The sequence below is a fragment of the Crinia signifera genome, chromosome 5, assembly GCF_055691185.1.
Source record: "Crinia signifera chromosome 5, ASM5569118v1, whole genome shotgun sequence".
Classification (NCBI taxonomy): Eukaryota; Metazoa; Chordata; class Amphibia; order Anura; family Myobatrachidae; genus Crinia; species Crinia signifera.
The window spans coordinates 239,195,801-239,219,736 of record NC_139221.1 but is presented as its reverse complement, the minus strand read 5'-3'; the positions used below and the strand labels follow the sequence as shown (position 1 = coordinate 239,219,736).

General features: G+C 41.8%; 1 protein-coding gene and 1 long non-coding RNA gene across 7 annotated transcripts in view; one reads left to right on the top strand and one right to left on the bottom strand.

Moving 5' to 3' along the window:
* The window catches only part of LOC146080952 (uncharacterized), a 63,968-nt gene extending 60,166 nt beyond the window's left edge, over positions 1–3,802 (bottom strand). For all 3 annotated transcript variants that reach the window (XR_014475039.1, XR_014475038.1, XR_014475037.1), the window contains exons 1-2: positions 3,565–3,802; positions 1,493–1,591 (exon numbers count right to left, since the gene is read on the bottom strand). This is a non-coding gene — a long non-coding RNA (uncharacterized LOC146080952). The remainder of the gene's footprint in view (positions 1–1,492; positions 1,592–3,564) is intronic.
* LRRC3B (leucine rich repeat containing 3B) overlaps positions 2,928–23,936 on the top strand; it is a 182,147-nt gene continuing 161,138 nt past the window's right edge. For 2 of the 4 annotated variants that reach the window (XM_083188711.1, XM_083188712.1), the window contains exon 1: positions 3,161–3,486. The gene's annotated coding sequence lies outside the window, so the exon portion shown is untranslated. Of the gene's footprint in view, positions 3,031–3,070; positions 3,487–23,936 lie in introns of those variants that run through there. The other 2 variants (XM_083188714.1, XR_014475036.1) reach the window with 2 other exon arrangements.

Genomic DNA, 23,936 nt, shown 5'->3' with positions numbered 1-23,936 from the left:
AGTGGCCCTCCAGCTGTTGTGAAACTACACATCCCAGCATGCCCTGACATAGTTTTAGCATTTCCTAATAGCAAAACTGTGGCAATGCATGATGGGACTTGTAGTTTCACAACAACTGGAGGGCCATAGTTTGGACATGCCCGCACTACCAAACAGATTAAACAATAATGCACAATATGCTTCATAAATAGGGGTATTGGCGCGCATTAAAAATTTACACCATAATGCCCATTACATGTTAAGACACACAGCATAATCTCCATTACGTATTATGCCAAACACCATAATGCCTATTAAAATTTATGCTACATAAGTGTTGCTTACCTACATGTTCATTGCCAGGGGTTCCATGTTCATTGCCAGGGGTTCCATGCTCGTTGCCATGTGGGATTACATGCTCTTTGCCAAGGGAGAATACATGCTCGTGGTAACTTGGGGACAGCCGCTGCCGGGCAGAAATGACAGCCATTGACAGCCGGGCAGAGAGCAGGGGGCTACCTGGCTGTATTCAGAGCACTGGTATTTAAAATAATACCCCTTTCACACCAGAAAATGCAGGGACTTACCCAGGAATATGGTCCCAGGATCATGCAGGGACATTCCCGGACTGGCCCCTTTTACACCAGCCTAGTCCCTGCATTTTCTGGTGTGAGGGGGAGAGAAAACCACCCCCGCCCCCCTTTAAACAACCAGCTATATCTTTGGAACCAACTGACCCATTTACATATAGGCTTCGAATGATTTTGGTCCCGTGAAACTGGGCCGTTTGGTTCCAGAGAAATCTGTCCTCAAAAAACATTAACAGCCATTAAATTACACTCCAGAACTGAATAAAAATTGATTTACCCACAATATCTCTAGGACCAATGAACCCATATGGACCAGGCATCAGATTGAAGGCCCAGCGATTTGAGCTCGACTGAGATCAACCTCGAGCTTCTGTGATGCCGGAGGGGGAACTGGCAGCCATTGGAATCGGGTGGAGGTTGGAATTAGAGGGTCCCATGTTATCGTATGGGGAAAACGTTCAAGGTTTGCCTGGCGGTATCTCTGGTTCCCGGGGGGGGGGGGGGGCTAGCGACGTGGGGCTGGGCTCGTTGGAAACCCTGGCCCTCAGCTACAAAATGGCCCTATTTGGAGAGTGGGCCTGGAGCTGTAGCTCTATCAGGCCCATTGTTAATCCGGCCCTGCATCCTACGGTTACCACCCCGAGGGGAGAGTGGGATATGGTTGATCATACGATACTTAAAGGATTATAGACAATTTTTGGCATTCAAAAAATGATGCAAAACAGGCTGGTCCCTAGACCCACAGCTCAGAGGACCGATGGGCTGTCATACATACTTTGAACAGTGTATTACAGGTTAGTGCATGTTTTATTTGTATCAATCTGCCAGAGTGGGGGTGATTAAAAGTGGGGCCAAGGATCATATATAAAGTGAAAAGTTATACGAGCGCTGAAGGTACCACACAAAGCCCAGCAATGACCTACCTTGTTGCAGACACAAGTCACACTAAAGTCCAAACAATTCAAATGGCGGAAGCACCCTTCTCAATATGTGGAATCCTTCTGGGTCCAAGAGGTTGTAATCTAGAGAAATAAAGATGGCTGTCACTCACTCCCAGACTTGACAACCGGTAAAATTGCCAATTAAACATTTTCATTAATCATAGTGGCCTGTAATGTTTACCTTATATAGGAAAGATCTTTTTTTTACACTACATTTTTTATTTGAATTTATATAACAAATGTGAGTGATGCTGGCATTTTTAGCCAAAATTTTGTACATCATTCACAGAGATGTTGGCACTGAAAGGGAAATAGCTTTGTTAGAGAGTCAAATAGTACTATATAATAATATTAATTATAACAATGATAATAACGCAATATACAACAAAGGTTTAATAAACATAATCAGATATACGCTGTATAGTGGTGTGAACATTACTATAATTATTAAAAGTTGTAATATCTTTCGAACATAATTCATCTGAAATTGGAAAAAAACACTTTGATTAATGCCCCACTTGCTTTCTTGACTTTCCTAAATAATAATCACGAGACATATACCACTATTCATTAAAGTGTCATAAGAGGCTGAATCATGACATTTACTAGAAGTCATTTTGCTTTGGCTTTCTGCATGAGAGTACAAATTGCTACACTATGAATGAAGCTAAATTTGTACAGAAGGCATCAGAAAGTATATCTGGAGATGCATTACACAGTACTTCAGGCAAACAGAATTTAGCACTGTTATTGACCACTGCCTAGTAAAACACAAATTTCTATTACATATTTAACCCCTCAAAGCGTTTTAAAGTACACAAATAAGAGCATTATCTTAGTAAAGTAGGATCAAAATTATTTCACTAATTGATATTTAAGTGTTATGTATTTATGTTATTATTTTAATTATTATTTAATTGTACACCAAGAAAATGATCTACAGTCTAGTTTGTTTGCTGCATATATGCTATCAAGGTATATATTTGGGAAACTATCTGAACATTAATATTATAGAAATATATTCCAGTTGCAAATAATTTATAACTCGTGTTGTACAAGATGCTATTCGCCTAAGAGCACAGTTACATGTTGTAGACAAAATGCTGTTATTAACCATTTGAGATCCAAATGAATTTGTCAAAATGGGTATGAAAATTGCCCAGCAAACATTTTAATTCATCCCAATGACCTGTAATGTTTACCTCATATAGGAAATAAAATCTTTTATTTGAATTTATAGAACAAATAGAAGCGATGCAGACATTTATAGCGGATATTTTGCACAACTCTCACAGAGATGTTGGCAAGCCCAGGGTTAACATCACATGATGATATTGATGATGATGATGAAATTGCAATGTTGATCATATTGATGATGATGATGATGATGATAATGATAATCAGGCTCAGGAATGGGAACCATTCCCTACCGAGGACATGTATGGATTGCACAATTTTCCAGAGGTGTTTTCCAAGCTGGAGAAATGATTTATGCCAGACATGTCCCTGTAATGTGGCTGGTAAGTAAGCAGCCAGGCATAGAGGGGAAATGCCTGTCTGCTGGCAGCTGGGAGATTATTAGCTGGGAACAGGGTCATGCCTGATAATCATATACACAGCAGAGATATGACACTCGTGTAGAATCACAGTCACACACCCACCCAGGCTCATCTCAGGAGCACCCAGCCCCTCACTCAGTCAGTCAGACTGTGCTGCTGCTGCTCAGCTGCTGGGTGTGCGTGTGTGTGTTTGTGTCTGTGTGTCATTGTCTGGCTCCTCCACAGTCACCCTGGGCTGCAGCTGGGGAAGCAGCGGCTGCTGGAGCGGGAGAGCCCTGTGTCAGCCCGGAGCCTCGGCATGGATGGGGCACTGTGAGCCGGGCGCGGGGCAGGGATTGCACGGACACCCGGACTACAAGCAGCATGTTGCCCCTCTCCTCATCTCCTTGCAGCGGCGTGAGGTAGTGTGTGTGCCAGGTAAGCCTTCTGGATGTGACGCCTGTTGCGCCTCAGATGTGAGAAGAGGAGGATTCTCAGCTATCTGTTGCCATTTACCTCCTGTATAATCTGCGTGTTCTGCAATCGTCGTGTTAACTGGGCTCCTGCACGCTGTGCTGTGCCAGCTCTGGGTGGCAGGGTGGCTGGCACCACCAGCTTGTATCGGTATTCAACTCCACTCAAGTTTGGAGTCTGGAGTTGTTGTTATTGGGAATACGCAGCAGAGTAACTCAGCTGATAGGAAGGTTCTCTGTGCTGTTGTAGTCCTGCTCCTGCCGCCTGGAACATAGCCTCATCTCTAACTTCCACAGATGGGCAGCATGACCCACCGGGTACTAGGCTATGCCTACTGTTGGGAATCACCCCATGCTATCCCTGATGCCATAAGTGAGTGGATGTGTTTGCCTGCTGGAACTGAGCCGCTGATTCAGTGCCTTTCTATCCAAAACGAGCATCTTCTATTCCATTGCAGGGAATGAGCCCAAGTGCTATGTCTGCTGATGTGAATGAGCCCCAATGCTATACTATACTGTATCTGCTGATGTGAATGACCCCCAGTGCAATTTCCGTTGATGTGAATAAGCCCCAGTGCTATATCTGCTGATGTTAATGAGCCCCAGTTCTATATCTGATGAAGTGAATGAGCCCCAGTGTTATTTCTGCTGAAGTGAATGATCCCCAGTGTTATTTCTGCTGATGTGAATAAGCCCCAGTGCTATGTCTGCTGATGTGAATGAGCCCCAGTGCTATGTCTGCTGATGTGAATGAGCCCCAGTGCTATGTCTGCTGATGTGAATGAGCCCCAGTGCTATGTCTGTTGATGTGAATGAGCCACAGTGCTATTTCTGCTGATGGGAATGAGCCCCAGTGCTATTTCTGCTGATGTGAATGAGCCCCAGTGCTATTTCTGCTGATGCGAATGAGCCCCAGTGCTATTTTTGCTGATGTGAAGGAGCCCCAGTGCTATTTCTGCTGATATGAATGAGCCCCAGTGCTATGTCTGCTGATGGCAATGAGCTGCTGTGCTATTTCTGTTAATGTGAATGAGCCCCAGTGCTATTTCTGCTTATGTGAATGAACCCTTGTCTATTCTTGCTATAGGGATGTTTTCCTTCTACCATTGGTGATGAGAGGTCCCCTATTCTGTAATTGCTTTTAGAAATTGGTAATGTATTATTTTAGCAGCTGAAAATGAGGTATGTTTCACTGCAGCCAAGACCAAATTGGAAATAATTGGAATGCATTTCTTTTAATCTTTGATTTTGTGATTTAGTCCCTCCTCCTCCTCTGGCCATTTTGCTAGAAATAAACCCAGTCGAATTTTGTCTAGAATGGGCCTACTGTGAATGAGACCAAATTCATTTGTGTTACAGGTGTTATGTTTTATATGCCCACTGTTATGTTATGTGCACACAGCCGAAAGGAAAGCTATTACATATCTGTTTTATGTAAATGTGGGAATGAACCCCAGACACTCTTTGGTATTCACAACAAGCATAGTTTCAGCTTACTTAACCACACACGTAAAGTACACAGTGGGCCTGGATCACTGACAACTAACTCAGCTGTCTGTGTTGCTGTTCTTCCACAGAGGAGCACAATTGTGTATTCAAGTCAGGGATGACATTTTCATGATGATAGCAACAGTGTTTTGTTGTAGAATTTAGAAGTGCAAGGCTGTGGAAAGCTATCTATCTATCTATCTATCTATCTATCTATCTATCTATCTATCTATCTATCTACAGTCGCTCTCTCTCTCTCTCTCTCTCTCTCTCTCTATCTATCTATCTATCTGTCGACACAGCTCTCTGACCAAACACAAACAATGCTATGTGACTGGATCATATAGTGTATCAATAACCTCCGCAATCTGGATTGACCAATATACAGTCAATACTGCCTATCCTTGTGTATCATTACCTATATGCATATAAACAACAGGCCCCCCATCCTTTGTGTCTGTCTGTCATTACTGTGTTTATTATTACTATTTTTTTATTGTATATGCAAAGCTCGATGGACTATGCTACACTATATAAAGAACTTCTAATACATAATATTTATCCAGTGCATCTCTCGCTCTCTCTCTCTCTCTCTCTCTCTCGACACAACACCCTGAGCCCACACCAATATTACCGTATTAATGGATCACATAGCACAATAAAGGTGCCCACAGACGCTACAATTGTACTGTGCTATGCGTTTTTGACTGTACAATGGTTCTATACAATTTTTCTTCCAGCTTGCTATGAGATGTGCACTTGGATGCATGTGATGAACCCATGTTTGTAATGTTAAATTTCAGATGTAGTCTAAAAAGTATGTGCAGCACGTACTTTTTTAGACATACAATATCGGGCTTATCGCATCGCACAAGCCTATAAACACCATCCAATAATTGTACATAAGATGCAATTTGTGCTTAAAAAGTACAAAACGCATTTGATAATTGATGTGTCTGTGGGTACCTTGACCCTTTTGCGGTCTGGATCAATTTGCTATAAACAGAATCTATCCTCATATTCCACATTCCTATTTTCCTATAGGTTGTAAGCTTGTGAGCAGGGCCCTCTTACCTCTTTTCTGTTATTACCCTTGTTTTGTTCCCAAGTGCAGCAGAATAAATATTAATAAATATCTCTATCTATCTATCTATCTATCTATCTATCTATCTATCTATCTATCTATCTACCTATCTATCCCTAAATAGGCAATGGTATGATACATACTGTTGTGACCCATATACATACCGTAGTCCTTTTTAGCACTAAATGTCACACAGGATCAGTTTTCCTTGGAATCACAGGATACATGGAGCATGCAGTTTATAAGGAGACGATATGATGAGGTTATTTATGTGTGCTCAATAGTGAATACAGCTGGTGATTACTGATATAGGATCCAAGCCTGGTCATTACTGCCCTTTTAAAGCCCTGCACTTGTGTGTGTGTGTGTTTGCGTGTGTGTGTTTTGTTTGTTGGTTTATTTATTTTTTTATTCTGACATGCCTTAATGTATTAATGCCTCTCAATGGGGGAGTAAATAAAATGACTGGGGTTCGTTAATATCAACAAACATTATTAGAAGGAAGGAGGCATGAACAAAAATCCTGTAACCTGTGGATTCCTAACAGACCTTCAAACGCAACCTTTGTAATGTAGCCACAACACATTCTAATTATTCCATAGTCATGTTGGTTTGAACTGCCTGCAAACAGTATGATAAGTGTTGTTCATTATGCCAGATGATTTGCAGTCAGACTGTATACATTCTAGAATTTATAACGGCAGCTGAGACAGGCAAAATACTTGGGTAGATGGAAAGAGTCAATGAGATTAACTTTGATTGGAAATGAAAGAAATCAGTTTACAGTCGTTTCTTTTCATCTGAATGTGTTACTGGAAATGGCACTGGTATCTTGCCTTTCTTTTATTTATTATGATGATATTTTGTATATGCTGATTACAAGTCATCCACATGGTGAAATACGGGTGCCACACAGTTATTTACAATTATTATGGTATTTGTTTTAAGCTCTGTAAGATGTACAGATCATTCGAACTGACTTTCCCATTCTTAACCATTAGGAATAATTCAGTTGTAAATTTTCTCCAGAAACTACCGAGAAGGACAGGACAACTGGATAAAAGATGAGGGCTCATAATAGAGAAGCGACTTCATTGTTATCTAAAGCAATATTTAAGGCAATATACTGAGGATGAAAGTGAACTGCAGATGTATTTTGGTGGAATCTAGCATTCTACTCTCTAATTGTTAGTGCTTCCTAAATCTATAGTTGGTAATTACATCTCTGGTGAACTAATGGGTCCATTCCTTCACAGCTCAGCACATTTTTTAAATAATAGTGATCAAATTATATATTTTCATGGAGCATAGAAAGGAAGCACAGTATGGGGGTTATTCTGCTTGCTACGGTGGGACCGTAAACTGGTGGATCGGGTTTTTTTTTGTTCTGCGCATGCATAGCTTTCGCAATGCGCAGGCGCGCCGACTTCACACCGCTCACGGACGGGTCTTTCCGTGCGAAAAAACCTGTCCGCAAGAGTATGGTCATTGTGGGCGGCATAGGGGCGTGTTGAGGGGAGCGGCCGAAATAATGAGGAAAACTGGGCGTACACGGGGGTGTGCACCAAAAATGTACGGTGCTACAACCGCTCGATCGGCGAAAGCACCGTGCATTTCGGCCAGAAAACAGGCGGACGCCAACGATACCTCCAGACCACCCCTAGAGATACCGTATGAGAGCGGACGCCTGGGTCTGCTAATTAACGCTGATTACTAGTCAAACACATACACCTAAATGTAATAAACAATGCTGCAGCCTGTTAAGTCACAACCATTATTTCACTACCTGCAAGCCACACACAGCCCTCAAACACATTGGAAGCATATCTTTCTACACTTCTCTACATGTTAAGGTTGGTTTAATTTAAGGTAGGAATCATTTTAAGACCTGCTTATATATGCCAAGGTAGTTAGTTTATAACCATTTACACACATTCAGTAAGTGTTTTTATATACTTTAAACAGCAGAACACTCAATTTACAGAAGTCGACGTGTGTCAACTTTTTCACTCTAACACAAACATACCGTATATACTCGAGTATAAGTCGACCCGAATATAAGCCGAGGCACCTAATTTTACAACAACAAAAACTGAGAAAACGTATTGACTCAAGTGGGACCCTCACTCGAGTATAAGCCAAAGGGGGGCTTTTTCAGCATAAAAAATGTTCTGAAAAAGTAGGCTTATACTCGAGTATATATGGTAACTTTTTGTAAAAGTAAAAGCAATGTGGGGACACATAGATAGTGATTAAAATGCCACATTAGAACATAATAAATATACATGTAATGAGGGTTAAAATGTTGTTTTATTAGGGTGTTCATTAAGGTAGACAATTGAGGTAATAGAAAACAATAATTGAATACCAATTAGAATAATTAATTGTCTTAATTATAGTTGAAAGGCTAGATTAGCAGGTCCATATATGTGAAGGGTATGCCACCGTGCACGGACGTACGCTCACCCTCACGATCGGTGACACACGCTGAGTTTTCCATTGAAAAAAAGCGAGACCCGTCCGTGCACTGTGGCGTACGCTCAGATATATGCAAGATGTCGGTGGGAAAACGGTCGAGAGACGCCCGTAAACGGTGGCGTACACTCTGTTGTACGCCAGTTATCGGTGTCTAAGCAGAGATCCGTCCGTGCACGGTGGCGTACGCTCAAGTGTACCCTTTGTTGGTGTTTGTGACCGTACGTATGCGGATGTTTTGTGAGTGGACTTTCGCTCACCGTCCGCGTACGTCCCCGTACGTCCGTTTCACCGACCGAACCAGAATAAGGCCCTAAATCCTTTTAGGTCCATATTACACTGACCAACTTAAGGTCCATACACACTGGGCGACTATGCCCAGCGTGTTTGGACAGCGATGACCGCTGTCATCGCTGCGGGGAAAGCCGCTCAGTGCATACACACTAAGCAGCTTTCCCTCTGCCCGGCGCCGCTGGAGGGGGGGAGCATGGCGTTGCATAGCGGAGCGCTATGCAAAGCTGTCCTGAAAGCTACTCATCTGCTGGTATAACCAGCAGATGAATGGCTTTCCCAGCGATGTTGCGGGAGCGCGCAGCAGCGCTCATCGCCGGGCCATACACACTGGGCGGCTTTGAGCTGAAAGCTGCTCAAACCTGCTGTTTTGAGCGACTTTCAGCTCAAAGTCACCCAGTGTGTATGGGCCTTTATTCCTTGAAGCTAATATAGATATTTACGTACAGCTTTTTCTAGAGATCAGATCTGTGTGACTGGTCTCATATAGACATTAAAAAAGAAACTGAACATATTGAAACTAGCGGCGGCTCCTACCTCCTTGTAGGAGGGGGTTGCCCCTACCGCTGCACAAGGAGAGGACAGGTAAGTAGACAGCCAGGTCCCATCAGGAGAGGTGAGGAGACAGCCAGGCCCTGGCACCTGTGCAATGGATCTAGCAGGTGCTGAGACTGCATTTGCAAAGTAGAGGCTTCTATGAACGGCATAGGCTGCAATCCATTGAAGCTGGTTTCCATTGAAGGGGTTTGTTCTACTTTACATAGCCAAAAATTGTATTTGTTTTCCAAATGCTTTTAGTTTCAATAATACAATTTTTCTTACCTCAAACTAGTACATCTATAAATGTTCCTCCCATGACACCCTACATTGCTGTATAATTGCTGTCACTGGGGATACAAGCTATAAAACCCCTAGGCCTAAGTTTCTCAATGAGAAATTTAGCAAAAATTATTACATTAAGTAAATGATGCTCGGTTATGTGGAGGCAGACAGGATCACACTTGTTTGTTGCTGGGATGGACATCGGAAGCCAACCATGAAATGATGGCTGGGCTTCCGCCATCGAATCTTTTAATGCAATGATCGCTGATCGAGAACTTGATAGAAAAAAATTCATATGTTTGGCACATGTGCCAAAAAAATCCTTTTCGGGGAGATCAGCTTCCTGGCAAATCTGGTCGCCAGGAAGCAGAATCTGGTCGCCGTGGTGACCTGGCACCTGGGTTTTGTCGAGCCCTGACTGACATGTAATTCCCCTGTAAAAAGTATGTTAAATTAACACAGACACACACCTAGAATATTACAACTTTATTACATAAATTTTACACCAATGAGTTCAAACACACATACATTACCCTTCCTCACTCTCACGAAGCTTCTCCTATGGCGCAGCTCATCCTGCACTGATAGCGGAATGGGCCAGGTCCCTCACCCCGCACTGAGTGGAGAATTCCGCTAACCTCCGTGCTGAGGAACCCGCTCAGCCCTGACTAGAAGCATCTCCATGGAGACACCTACAGCCAATCAGGGATCAGCAGGCCTGATTGGCTGTAGGCCAATGCAGTACAGTAGTTGACTACCCTTCTGCATTTTGCAGATGACTTCCTGAAATAGCAGCAATCTCCCTGTCTCCCCGACTATCCTAGCAATCTCCCTATTTTCACCTAACCCATATTATGCAGCTTTTAAGTTATTTTTTTTTGGAGAGTGATAAAGAGTAAAAAAGGACCAGTCAATCAGCCCTTATCTGTCATGGCACTGTCAGGAGCTGATTGGCTGGTCCTTGTATCACTCTTTATCACTTTCTTCTTGATCCATAATCTACATGTATTTCTGGTCACAAATTATATGGAACCACCTGTAAAACACAATAAATCAGACCTTTCCAGAATGTCTATTCCTGCTTCCGCCGGTAGATTGCTAGAGACTCCTAAAGTGGTAAACTCTAATTACCGTGTCGCATAATGTGATTTTTGGCTCATTCCCTGTAGCATAATGTAAATTTAGTCTCATATTGTGTGGCATTTTTGGCACATTCCGTGTGGCATGTGATTTTTGTATCAATCTCTTGTGGCATAATGTGAATTTAGGCTCATATTGTGTGGCATTTTTGGCTCATTCCGTGTGGCATAATGTAATTTTGGGGGGGGGGGGGGGGGGGGGGGGGGGGGGCTCATTTTGTGTGTCATAATGTGATTTTTGCCTCATTCTGTATGGCATTATGTGATTTATGCCTTATACCATGTGGCATAATGTGAATTTTGGCTCATTCCATGTGGCATAATGTGAATTTTGGCTCATTTTATGTGGCATAATGTGGATTTTGGCTAATTTCATGTGGCATAATGTGAATTTTGGCTCATTCTGTGTGGCATAATGTAGGGGAGATGCGGTAGATCATGGGTGGTTAAGTAAGTGTACAAAAGTAGTTTCCGGGTTACAAAGTCCAGCTACCAGGGTTGCCACTAGGAATTTTGGGACCCAGGACTGATTTCCAGTCCGGGCCCACCCCGATATCTGTCAGTGCGCTAGCACCCCCCCCCCATCCCTCATCTCCCCTCCCTTAACTTACCGCCAGACTCAGCAGGTCCCGAAGCACATGCTTCTTCAATGCAGGATATGCCGGCGGCCAATTAAAATGCAGCACCGGCTGGTAAGCCAATCAGAGCTTGTGTACCAGCAGCCGCTCTGATTGGGTAATGGTACACAAGTTGTAATTGGCTCAAAAGCCTTTGCAGCATTTTAATTGTCCGCCGGCATCCTGCATTGAAGAAGCATGTGCTTCGGGACCTGCTGAGTGAGGACCGAGTGCAGTGCAGGCAGCATACAGCAGAGGGTTGCTGTGAGCACAATGAGCTGCCTGGGCCTTTCCAGAGGGTGGGGCCCAGGACAGCTGTACCCACAGAACCCCCTTGTCGACAGCCCTGCCAGCTACCCCTGCAATAAATGTATTTATTTATTAACACTTTATTAAATAGCGCATACATATTCTGCAGCACTTTACAGAGTATAGTTGAACATTCACATCAGTCCCTGCCCCAGCGGAGCTTACAATTCAACACACAAAGCCTTGACACATACGGTATTAGTGTTTTTTCATCCACGAGTATAATAGCTTTTAGTAACTGCTTTGAGGGTCATCTACATTTGGATGTAAGTCATTTTATGACACGCCTATCACATGTAGCAGCACATGTCCACGCTTCTTGGTGTCGCTTTCACAATCCTCCTGATATGCTTTTTCAAAAGTCGGAAAGCATTGTTTAAATCCAATGACAGCAGGGTTGTTATACCACAGAGGATGCTGGTTATAGACTCTGAACCACTACCACTGACCACTAGACATACAGTAGCAGCTTCTTTTGGAATTCAAGGATACAGAGAATATTTTAGAAATGTTTATAGATAGGTAACTAGCTGTTGTGTATTGTTTGATTTGTTTGATTTCTGTTTTCATAGATATATTATACCAGTGGTTTTAAATAGATACCATAGTAACATAGTAGTTTTGTTGAAAAATGACTTACTTCAATCAAGTTCAACCTTTTACAGGACCCCTTAGAGTCTGTTTTCCAGTTGTTAAATTTCCTTTTGATTTTTTTAAATTCGATTCCACTTTGGGATAAATGTTTATTGGTTGTACCCTGGGATGTTTTTATACAATAAATGCTTGTCCAACCTTAATTCAAATGTATTTATTGTGTTTGCCACAACTTATTTTTCTTCTGTCTATTTAATAATTGAATGGTTCTGCATGTTTGCTTTGTTCTCTGGATGTGTTTTGATTTTAGCTGGTAACACTTGGCCTGGTGTCTTATACTACTTTCAGACCGCAAACCCGTGTCCGACCCTGCATTTTAAACACGGGTTTGTCCTTGCGGAGAGCCGTGTCATACCCCTTTCACACTGCACTTTAACCCGGGTTTTCCTAGGATTGGTGCTTACACACTGAACCCGGGTCCGTGCTTTAAAACCTATGTGTGTCATTAAAAATTTACTTTTTTTCTGGCTCACAATAATGATGTCACAAAGGAAATAAAAGTGAGGGGCGGAGATTGTTCACAGCATTGCAGCAGCAGAAGCAGCAGCAGCATGGCAGACTTCTCTGACCTCATGGATGTTTGTGCTTTGATTCTGTGTGATTCAGGTGTTAGCATGCAGCAGAGTGTCACACTGTGCAACATGCTGTACACTTATTTCATGCTGAGGAAAAGTGCACAGTTCTGGGCAGAGATGAACAAAGAGCGGATGGTGTGGTGTGGATGGTGCCTGTGTCCCGTGGTCCGCAGCTCCAGCGTGCTGCTTGATGATTTCCGGGGTCAGACTGCTGACCTCACAGAAATCCACCAATAGCGGCACTAATAGGGTCGGGGCCTTTCTGACCGCACATAGACACGTGTTAGAGCCGTGTCCGACCCTGGTAAAGACCAGGGTTCAAAAGCCGTGTTGTTGAACACGGGTTTTCTGAGCGTGGCGCTTTCAAACCGCACCGTGACCCGTGTTTAGGCCCCGCGAACACGGCAATAAGCCTGAAAGCGGTATTATTAGGTGCTATACGTTTTTTTGCACATAAAAATAATGTGATTGATTGTCATTATTGTGCTATCCAAATCGACCATTTTTATCACCCAAAAAATTACCAGGATTCATGTGATAACATATGGGATTTGGGTTAAGTTCCCGATCCCATTTGTTATAGCGGCTGCTTATTGCAGGTGAGGCATTCAAAGCATAATCCCTAATAAGTGCCGCGTTGATTAGCTGCAATAAATTACCATAGTTAATTTTATACCGGCATTGGACTTTTGTCATAAACGGTGTAAGAAACTATTTACTGTAAGGGACATTATTTTAGGTGCCTGTGTGACTGTGGAAACAGTATATGGACTGTTCTTTGCCATTAGTCTAAATATACTGTATTTTTAGCAAAATGGAATGTATGACTGGCTTCGCTGGACTTTGCTAGATAAGTGTTTTACAAGAGGGAAAACTGCCATTAAAAAGAAAAAAAATGACAGTGTTATTAATGAAGCATGCATAGCATATATCTACATTTTGTGTGAAATATGCATACATGAATATTTCTCCTGCTAGCTGAGCTATATTTGTTTTTGCAAAGGGCTTTGCATTTTTAATTCAATATTCCAAATGACGGTCACCACAGCAACATTTGAACTGGGGACTACATAAGCACAATGTCTAGATAGTTTGTATTATTGTTAACTGCATGTTTTATCTATTTATTAGGACTTCAACGTTAAAGGCAGTGGCGTAACTATAGCTCCGCAGCCCCCGCGGTGGCGGGTAGGTGCAGAGAAAGTTTGGGCGCCGGGGGTCTGCGGGGCTATAGTTACCTGCTGCTGTCTCTGCCGGTACCTGCCTGCCGTGCCCGGTGCCGTCTCGGTCCCGTCTCTCCCAGCGCTGGCTAGTGGCTCCTGCTGCTATAATGAAAACGGACACATAGAAAATGGCTGCCCCCATACTGCAAACAGTTTTCTGTCTGCTGTATGGGGGCAGCCATTTTCTAAGAGTCTTTTCATTATAGCAGCAGGAGCCACTAGCCAGCGCTGGGAGAGACGGGACTGTGATGGCACCGGGCACGGCAGGCAGGTACCAGCAGAGACAGCAGCGGGGGGCGCCGAGGAGAGGGGGAGTGGGGGCGCCCAAAAATTTGCGGTGGGGGGGGGGGGCGTAAAATAGGTAGTTACGCCACTGGTTAAAGGTATAATCACTCGGAAATATTTAATGCTTACTTTTCACCAGTACATTTCAATGGATGTGACATAGTCAAAAGATCGACAGTGACAGTGTTGACATTCATAATGTCGATACCACATGATCAACATTTATTATGTCGACAATTTCAGAAAATTGACAGGTGAAATGTCAACATTTTCAGAATGTCAACAATAGAAGTAGGCTAATTAGGAGATTTTCATGCAATTAGATGAACGCATTGGGGAGTTCTTTTGAAGATGGAATATTGCCCATAGCAACCAATCAGATTCTACTTCATATTTATTTACAACCTTCTAGAAGATAATAGTTAGAACCTGATTGGTTGATATGGGCAAATCCCATCTTCTATAGAAGATGGTAAACTTACCCTATTGGGGGAAATTTATTAAAATGGGAGTTCTATTTCACATGGGATTTTGCTATGGGCAACCAATCAGAAGCTACGTCTTGTTTATTTTGCAGCTTCAAGAAGATTATAGATAGTACCTGATTGGTTGCCCATAGCAACATCCCATGTGAAATACAACTCCCATCTTAGTATACTTCCCTCATTGTGTTTGAGAAAAAATAAAGGTGTTAGTTGACAGTAACAAAATACAACAGCAATCAGCTTAATGGTAGGCACTGCTAGTACTATACTGGAAATATTACTGCAAAAATAAAATGATTATACCCACATTTCCCAATAAAAAATTGAGTTAGTGTTCCTTAAACTAATTATTCTATAGCGGTTTGTTTCCTAATTGGTATGCGTTGTGGCAGGTCCAGTACAAATGGATTTTCAGTGACAGTTAAGAATCTTCACAAACTTGATTTCTGGTGCTACCCAGGTATGAAGAATTGTGTATATTCTGAGCTTGCAATTTTAGATGCACAGTAATCACCTGGGAAATATAAAAAGCTTTTGCAATGATGTGTACTGTACCTTCCAGAGTTCCTTTTATCTGAATGTAAGTCTTACTGTTAACAGTGCCATTACGGTCAATCATTTCTAATGTACAGTATAAGCTATTTCATATAGTCTGTAATATTAGGCACATTGAGTCAGTATAGGAGACATGCTGTCTGATGTGACTAAATTCACCACCATGTAATAATAATGGATGCTGAGAAATAATATACCTAAATAGCAGAAAAGAAATCTGCAGCTCGGGTTTACCCATAATACCAGCTGTGTGGCAATATTAATACTGTACCATACTGTATATGCATATAAAAGGGAAAGACTTTTGCTATGGATGCTAACCGTAATGCACTGCTAATCTGAATGTCTAGCAATAGTTTGAACAAAATATGTAAGTTTACAGCTCAACGTCAAGAGATGTCAATTCTCTGCAAGTTCCTACACCAGTATATATGCGCAGTACACCATTACATTTTAGTAAGATGTACTGTACTAACATCTCAGAGGGTAACATCTTCTTGTGAGCCACACCCAACTAGGATTCTTAAAGCCTTGATTAAAATCAGCCATGATAGCAGTAGGCTCAGTTTTGAACCTAAATAACAGTATGACATATAAAACATCTTCACACTATTTTACTGTATACAAAGAGAAAAAACTATTGGTACTTATGTATTATCTGGACTCCCATGTTAAATGCACCCCATTTTTTCATACCCCTACTATCCAACTACGCATGGAGTTGATTTTATATAGTGTGGCGAGCGCAGCGAGCCACCGTGCCCGAAGCGTGGTGAGCGCAGCGAGCCCCGCGAGGGGACGCGGTCTCATAAGAAAAACGGGAGTCCAGATATTACATAAGTACCAAACTATTTTTTTGAAATGATTCCACTGACCCATACAGAGGTATATATTTATATCAATCATTAAATGCACATAGGGGCCGATTCATCTTTAATAGAACTCTCATCTTAGTAAAGAAACCCTGTAGTGTTAAATGGCTTCTCCTATGCTAAGTGCATATCTCCCAATTCAGGGTGGTGCAAGCAGAAATCCGCAATAACTGCAGCCTCTGGACTGGTTGTCCAAAACAATTTAATTAGCTCCTGGCTAATTTAGATGGGAGCTAATTCTCTCAAATGATTGATTTAACCACTATGGGCAGTATTCAATGAGAAAGTTCTCCGTGCATGGAGAGCGTTTTATTTCGCTCTCCATGCACTCTCCGTGTTTTAGCGGAGATTCTCCCTGTTCCGGAGCCTCCTGCTCCCACTATTCAATGTATTTAAGACTCGGCGCCACTCGCGGCGAGTCTTAACCCCTGCAGCGGACGAGCGTCCGCGGCAGGGAGCTTTCAGGGAGCCGGGGGACGGAAGCAGCCAGAGAGATTAAAGTCTCCCTGGCTGCTCCAGAGGAATGTGGAGGGGAGGTGGGCTCCCCTGGACCCAGGCAGCACAGGCTGCCCCCCCCCTATAGCCAGCGGGGGACCCAGTATTCACTGCACCCGATCGTGCATATTAACGATCGGGTGCAGTGAATATATGAATATCTAATGAGCGGCTCGAGCGCTCCAGCCCCCTGCTGGCTGCACTGTGTAAAAAAAATAAAAATAAAAAAAAAATATTTTTTTTTTAAATTAAATATATATTCCTGTGCTATAAGCACATGAATAAAAATAACATGCCCCTTCACAGAAAAAAAACCCTGATTTTTTGACACCAAAATTAAAAAAAAAACCTTTTAGTTTAAAAGTTCACATTCCAGATCTCCATCAAAAGATGGAGAATTTCTACACGGAGAGAGACGGAGAAAATCACTTAGAAAGACGGAGAATATTTCACATTAAATAGGGTTGCTCGCTTTTGGAAAGCAAAATGCTCCGTACAAGGCGAACAAAGCACAAATTCTCCATAAAACACTGAGAATTTTTCTCATTGAATACTGCCCTATAAATGTAACCACTAGAAACACACAAAAAATAGTGTACAAAAGGAAAGAAAGTGGAGACGAGAGGTTCAAATGTGTCTCAAATGTGTCTCAAATGTGATCAACTATAGTACATTATCACATCTAAAATCAAATACAAAGGAAAAACATAACATCCCTTAGTTCCAGTTCTGAAGAAAGAGATTGAATTAATTTTTCAATGTGGGCAATAACTCATGGGCATCCAAAACGGTGTATTGATCAAGGTGAATTTGTCAAATTGAGTGTTTCTCCCAACTAGATACTGTATACGTAAGTTTTAGGGGCGCATTTATCAACCTAGAGCGTCCCTGCGAAGCCCTGACCCGGAAGCCGGGGGGTCTGTGCATGCGCGGTAATGCGCCGACCCCTCTGACCGCACTGTCCCGCTCGGCAGTGCGATCCCGCAGCCATAGGCTACAATGGGCTATCGCCATCCCAGAATGGCGATAGCCCAGGGATGCGAAGGCGGGCTGCCCGATGTTAATACATCGGGTAGTTTCGCATCCCCCATAGAAACCTATGTGGGATGCGGCCGGTGGCGGTGCAGGGAGGATCGCAGCAGGGATCGGAGATTCCTGCTGCGGTCCCCCTTTGATACAATTAGGTGATACTTAATATTTGCGGCTAAACACCGAAAACGGGTGTTTTCGGGGATTTAGCCGCAAATATGGTTTGATAAATGGGCCCCTAGATGAAAGAGAAGAAAAACACAATGGGGGTGATTCAGGTTGGTTTGCAAAGCACATTTGGTTTTCTAATGGACAAAACCATGTGCACTGCAGGTGAGGCTGATGTAACATGTGCAGAGAGAGTTAGATTGGGTGGGGTGTGTACTTCAAACTGATATCTATATTGCACTGTGAAATTAAAGCAGCCAGTATTTACCCTGCACAAAAACAAAATAATTCACCCAAATCTAACTCTCTCTGTACAATACATTTGGTCCCCCTGCAGTGCACATGGTTTTGACCATTATCAAACGAAATGTGCTTTGCGAGCCAACCTGAATCCCTCCCAATATGTAGAATTGTTTTCTTTGAACACCTATATATGCCATTTATACAATAGTGTAGCCTGGAAATTTTGACTTCTATTTGTACCTAACACACTGCAGAATATATGTGGGAGAAACACATAAAGGTATCTTTTTTTGGCAGACAAAGCACAATAGACGTGACCCATTATAGTTTATTTAGATGTGATACCGTTTTTGGAAGATTGATTCTTAAACGCTAAAGTGCAACTCATTCTCAACTCGCAGAGTGAAGTATTGAGCCATATGTCTAGGGGTTTCTTTCACTCTACTCGATGATACAGAAATATGCAGATTCCGTGTTCCTCTCTAAAACGTGATATGCATGAGTAAGAAGAAAGAGAAAATGGACCAATGTGTGCTGTTTCTCTAAAATGAATACACTTTACAGAATATTGTGTAATACATATTTTGCAGTAAATGATGTGCTGATAATTCGTACCTCTTTATAGACACAAAGTGATGAATGAAGTCAGGGGTATACTCAAATTACTGGATTTGGTATAGGTACAAACCCGAAGCAGTTTCTTTTTAGGTGAATGGTGATGTCTTGAAATAGGCCGACATCTTTGGAGTGTTCACAGCATGTATCTTTCTCATCACGACTGTATCATCTACATTGTTTTTAGGGACTTTTATGCTTTTTTATTTTCATTTTTATTGGTATTGAACTGTTTTTTTCCTATGTTATCAGCTGTGGGTGCTAGTGGAAAATCTTGTTTTATTTGCTTATTAAAAATTGTGGGATTTTTAAATATGTTTATCTGGATTGGCTATATGGATTGATGCTGTGTACACATGGTACAATCCAGCATTAAATTTTTACTATATAGTCAAAATCGCATGCAGATTGTATGCAGATCGCGCAGGTTTTTTACCTTGCGATCCCGATGCGCACTCCTATGACAGAACAAATCGAAACCCAGATAGACAGGGCAGCAATGACTATATAGTGCAAATCTAAAGGAGATTGTATGAATTGTATGTACAAGTACAGAGAAAACAAAGATTGCATAGCACTCACATCTTAAGTCGAATAGCAAGGGAATCTCACCGTGTGTACACACCGTAACTGTAAGAGACCTGAAAGAAAGCTTGATAGAGAACATCCACATTTAAGCATGAGTAAGGGTAGGCACAGCTTTGGAAAATGTTCACGATTCCTAAAGAAACCCATATGTCTTAAATCACTTCAATTTCACATAAGTGAGATTTGCTAATTTACAAAGAGTGTTCCCCAAATTCCAGTAGAAGCGTTTGACCGCCCTTTCACTTTTTCTCACATAGTTGCCAGAGTCTAGAGAATACTTCACATTGGCTATCCCTGTAGTTTTCTCTCTTTTTTGATTATCACAATTATAAAAATTGTTGGTTAACATCACTGTTTTTCAAGTCACCATTCAACTAAAAAGAAACTACTATGATAGTGTACTTATACTGATTCCAGTAACTTCTTTCTGAATCCAGTAACTTCTTTCATCACTTTAAATAAATAAGGATACCTTTATGCGCTTCCACTCACAAGTCTTGGTGAGCGAGGTACAAATTATTGGCACAAAATTTATTACACAATATTTATTACAGAATGTTCTCTAAGGTGTATTTTGATAAATACCACACTATGGTCCTTTTTTACTTCTACATACTCATGCATATCACGTTTTGGAGAGGAACACTGAATCTGCATATTGCTGTATCACTGAGTTGTGTTTGTGGGTGGTAACTGGCCATTTTCTGGGAGTTTAATGGAAAAAGCAATCATGCCCAGGCATTTAAATGTCATGTGACATCAGCTTCGGTCCCAATGAGTTTGTTTTTATTTAATCGGCCAAGTTATTCCTGGGCTACACACAGATTGCACACAAATTTGCATTTGCCTATTCAATGTCAGGGCTGTTCCTCTGACTGACGAAAAAAATCCGACAGTCCGAAGACACAGGAATCGGTGAATTACTCGCCAATCCCTGTGTTTTTTGTCAGAAATGGATGCTAATTTGACACTTTAGTGTCCGTTTCCGACAATAGAAAATCTTGGATCCTGGGTGCTTCGGAAATCTCACAAAGGAGCCATCAGCACTGGCCGCCGTATCAGAGCTGATACTGTAGCTGCTGCAAAGTGCTGATAGCTGCTGTAGGGAACCGGAGGAGAGTTGACAGCCCTGCACGAAGCCAGGGGAGATCTGTCAGCTGCTGCAGGGCTCCCTTCACTGACAACAGCAGTGGCTGGACACACAGCCTGCGGGACCATTTGTCTCTGTTATTGGCAAACTAAAGCTGGCAGGTGTGCACCCGTGCGCACAGTGTGACACCATCACGTCACACTGGGTGCAGTAACTTGCGGAGGCGGGGCCTGAAGTGCAGGGGCATTGGAGCCGATGCCTGCCTTGTGAATTAATCATCCGGGGTGGGTGTGAGCGCTGTAGGCCGGCGTCGGCAGACAAGCAATGCAGTCCTAACCATCTCAGGCCGGTAACCCGGTGCGGGAGTCATTTTGTGGCAACTGTCATTAGGTGCACAAGTTCTAGCAGAAAAAGCTGAGCAGTAGAGGGATCTGAACGGAACCCTTTTCACAACCAGGACTCCTTCAAATATGGAAGAAGCAGGGTGCAGGAACAAGCTGTCAATTTCATATTTCTGGCTTGATGAATTCAGGTTCCCTACAGGTGTATGGGAATAGCAGTCTAGATGGGTCCTGAAAGGTAAACATGAAATATCCTTGAGATATCCTGCATTACCTTTATAATGAATGGCTCTCACACTTCATTTATACAAATGTAGGTGAAAAGGTTAATTTTCACCTGATTTTGCACAAGTTAAGTGATGATAAATAGACCCCATAATGAGGTATTTTAGTGTGATGTCTTTGTTGTGCAGCAGTGTAAAACTTGTGCTCCTATACAAAATATTTTCCACTGTTTCAACTGGTATTATTTTAGGAGAAAATAAAATGTTTCATGTAACACAATATGAGGGAAAGGAACAGGACTTATTTATAAGATATAGTTCATATACAGTTTGCTATGTCATTTGTCAGTTTCCTGGTGTCATATTGAAGCTACAGATTCAGTTCTATACAGCTTAGAAACCCTATTTTTCACACATATAAAAAGTTTTATTTACAGTAATTTTGTGAATACGCATATAATTAAATGTCATTTTTTGATTGTGGTTTTATAATAATTGTTTGTCTGACAAAAACTGGGTGTAATCAGCCTTGCTCGGCACCAATTATTATAAAGTCATGGAAAATCATTTATTTGTAATTATTATGTAAACAGGTTGTGTAATATAACATTCCATATTGACACCTACAAGAAAAATGAATATAATTGTAAACAGCAGCATTAATAATAAAAAACAACAACGTTCTGTTAATAATTGACTGCCAAAAGCTGAAAAATGACCCATAGCATTCAGTAATGATTAGCAATACGCAAAGCATGAATATGATTCTTAAAGGGTACTACACTCACATTTTGTGTACTACTGTGTACTGATAATAGCTCTAACTGCAAAAGTAATATGGATTTTTTTTTGCATTGCAAATTCAATCTTTAGAATATTTTTATGTGCAAATCATGTCTGAATTCCCTACAGCAATACAACTATAACAATAATTCATCGGAACTATTTAACATGATTTTTGTGGGTACTATTTACTCTGCCTGCAGCACAAATATTGCACAGTATGATAATATTTTTCAGAATTCATTACCTTAGATAATTGAAGATAGAAAGATAATGATTTGTGAAAACCCTGCTTATTTACGGCAATAATGTATAATAAAGTAACAATCAAAGTTTTTATGGCTATATTAATAGGCCAACATTTCCATCTCACAGTGCTGTGTCATGAGTTGACTTCATACAAAAGAATATGTATGTGTGTATTGTCCACCACACTTTTGCTGTCTAAAATGGACCCAAATCTAGTCTATTTGTGTGTTAGGAAAATAATAAGATTCAATGGGGTGCTGCCCAACAGATGGGATCCTGACTTACAGGGGCTATTCTCCCTCGTGGGGGTCCACGTCTCCCATAGGAGAACAGAACTTGGGGCAAACCACCACGCCCGCAGCGTAGTGAGCACATTGAGGGGCAGATTTATTAAGCTTGGAGAAGAGATACACTGGAGATAAAGCAGAGAAAAGGTAAAAGGAGATAAAGCACCAGCCAATCAACTCCCAACTGTCTTTTTCAAACACAGCTGATTGGCTGGTGCGTTATCTCCTTTTACCTTTTCTCCGCTTTATCTCCAGTTTATCTCTTCTCCAAGATTAATAAATCTGCCCCTGAGTCCGCAAGGGTCTTCTCTTCGGTCATTCCCCCTGGTGGAGTACCAGCAATTAGGATTCAGATGTCGGTATAATGAATGTCAGACATCTCGTTCCAGGGGTCAAGGATTTATGTTAATGATAAATATACCCTGCACACTGTGATGGCACTATATAAATACAATATACCCTGCACACTGTGATGGCACTATATAAATACAATATACCCTGCACACTGTGATGGCACTATATAAATACAATATACCCTGCACACTGTGATGGCACTATATAAATACATTGTTGATGTAAGAAAGTGTATTTTGATATTTTAATGATCTCTAGAATAAAATGTAGATCTATTTCTTTTTCCCACTAGTTATTTTAATTGCACAAGTGGACAGTGAAAGGGTGGGTTATTTTAAGTGCGCAAATGACTCTGCTAATTACTGGTCACTCAAGAGTGTTCCTCTGCACTCCAAACAATATTACAGGAAGACAAGTGAGTACCCTTTACCAGCGCTTCATGCTCAAACACACTTCCCTTAATTTGGGAGATCCTGATGGTGTGATCCTGGATCTTAGATAGACCCTTTGCAGTTGTGGTTGACATGCAAATGAGAAGGATCATATATAGTATAACACAGTTTTAATTGAAAACCACATACACATAAAACATATAGCCTATACAATAAAATCCTATTAAAAAGGCTGATAAAATGATAAAACATGCACACAAGTTCAGGGTTTCCAGGGCTAGGATTTTGGCTGTGGAAGCGCAATTACCAGAATGGTTGGAACTGTTTGGAATAAACAGTTCTAAACAGAAATGTGCAAATTGTTAGGACTCTGAGGGGATTCCAGACAAGAGGTTACCGGGATGAACATGCCATGATCCAACCCTAACTCTGTTGTCTCTCCCAGTGGTCCAATGACGCATGCAGTGCTAGACTTCATTTAGCGAGGTATGCCTGCTCCAACTCTGATGCCCCCAGGTCTTATGTAGGACAACACATCAACCGAAACGGAGAGAAGGACAAAAGGATAACTGACTTAAACCTGTAAAACGGGAAACAAAACAATAATGTGGCACAACTGTCCTCCACAGGGGAAATCCTCCAGCAGCCCAACGTACACTTATTTAAACAATTGATCCCTAGCT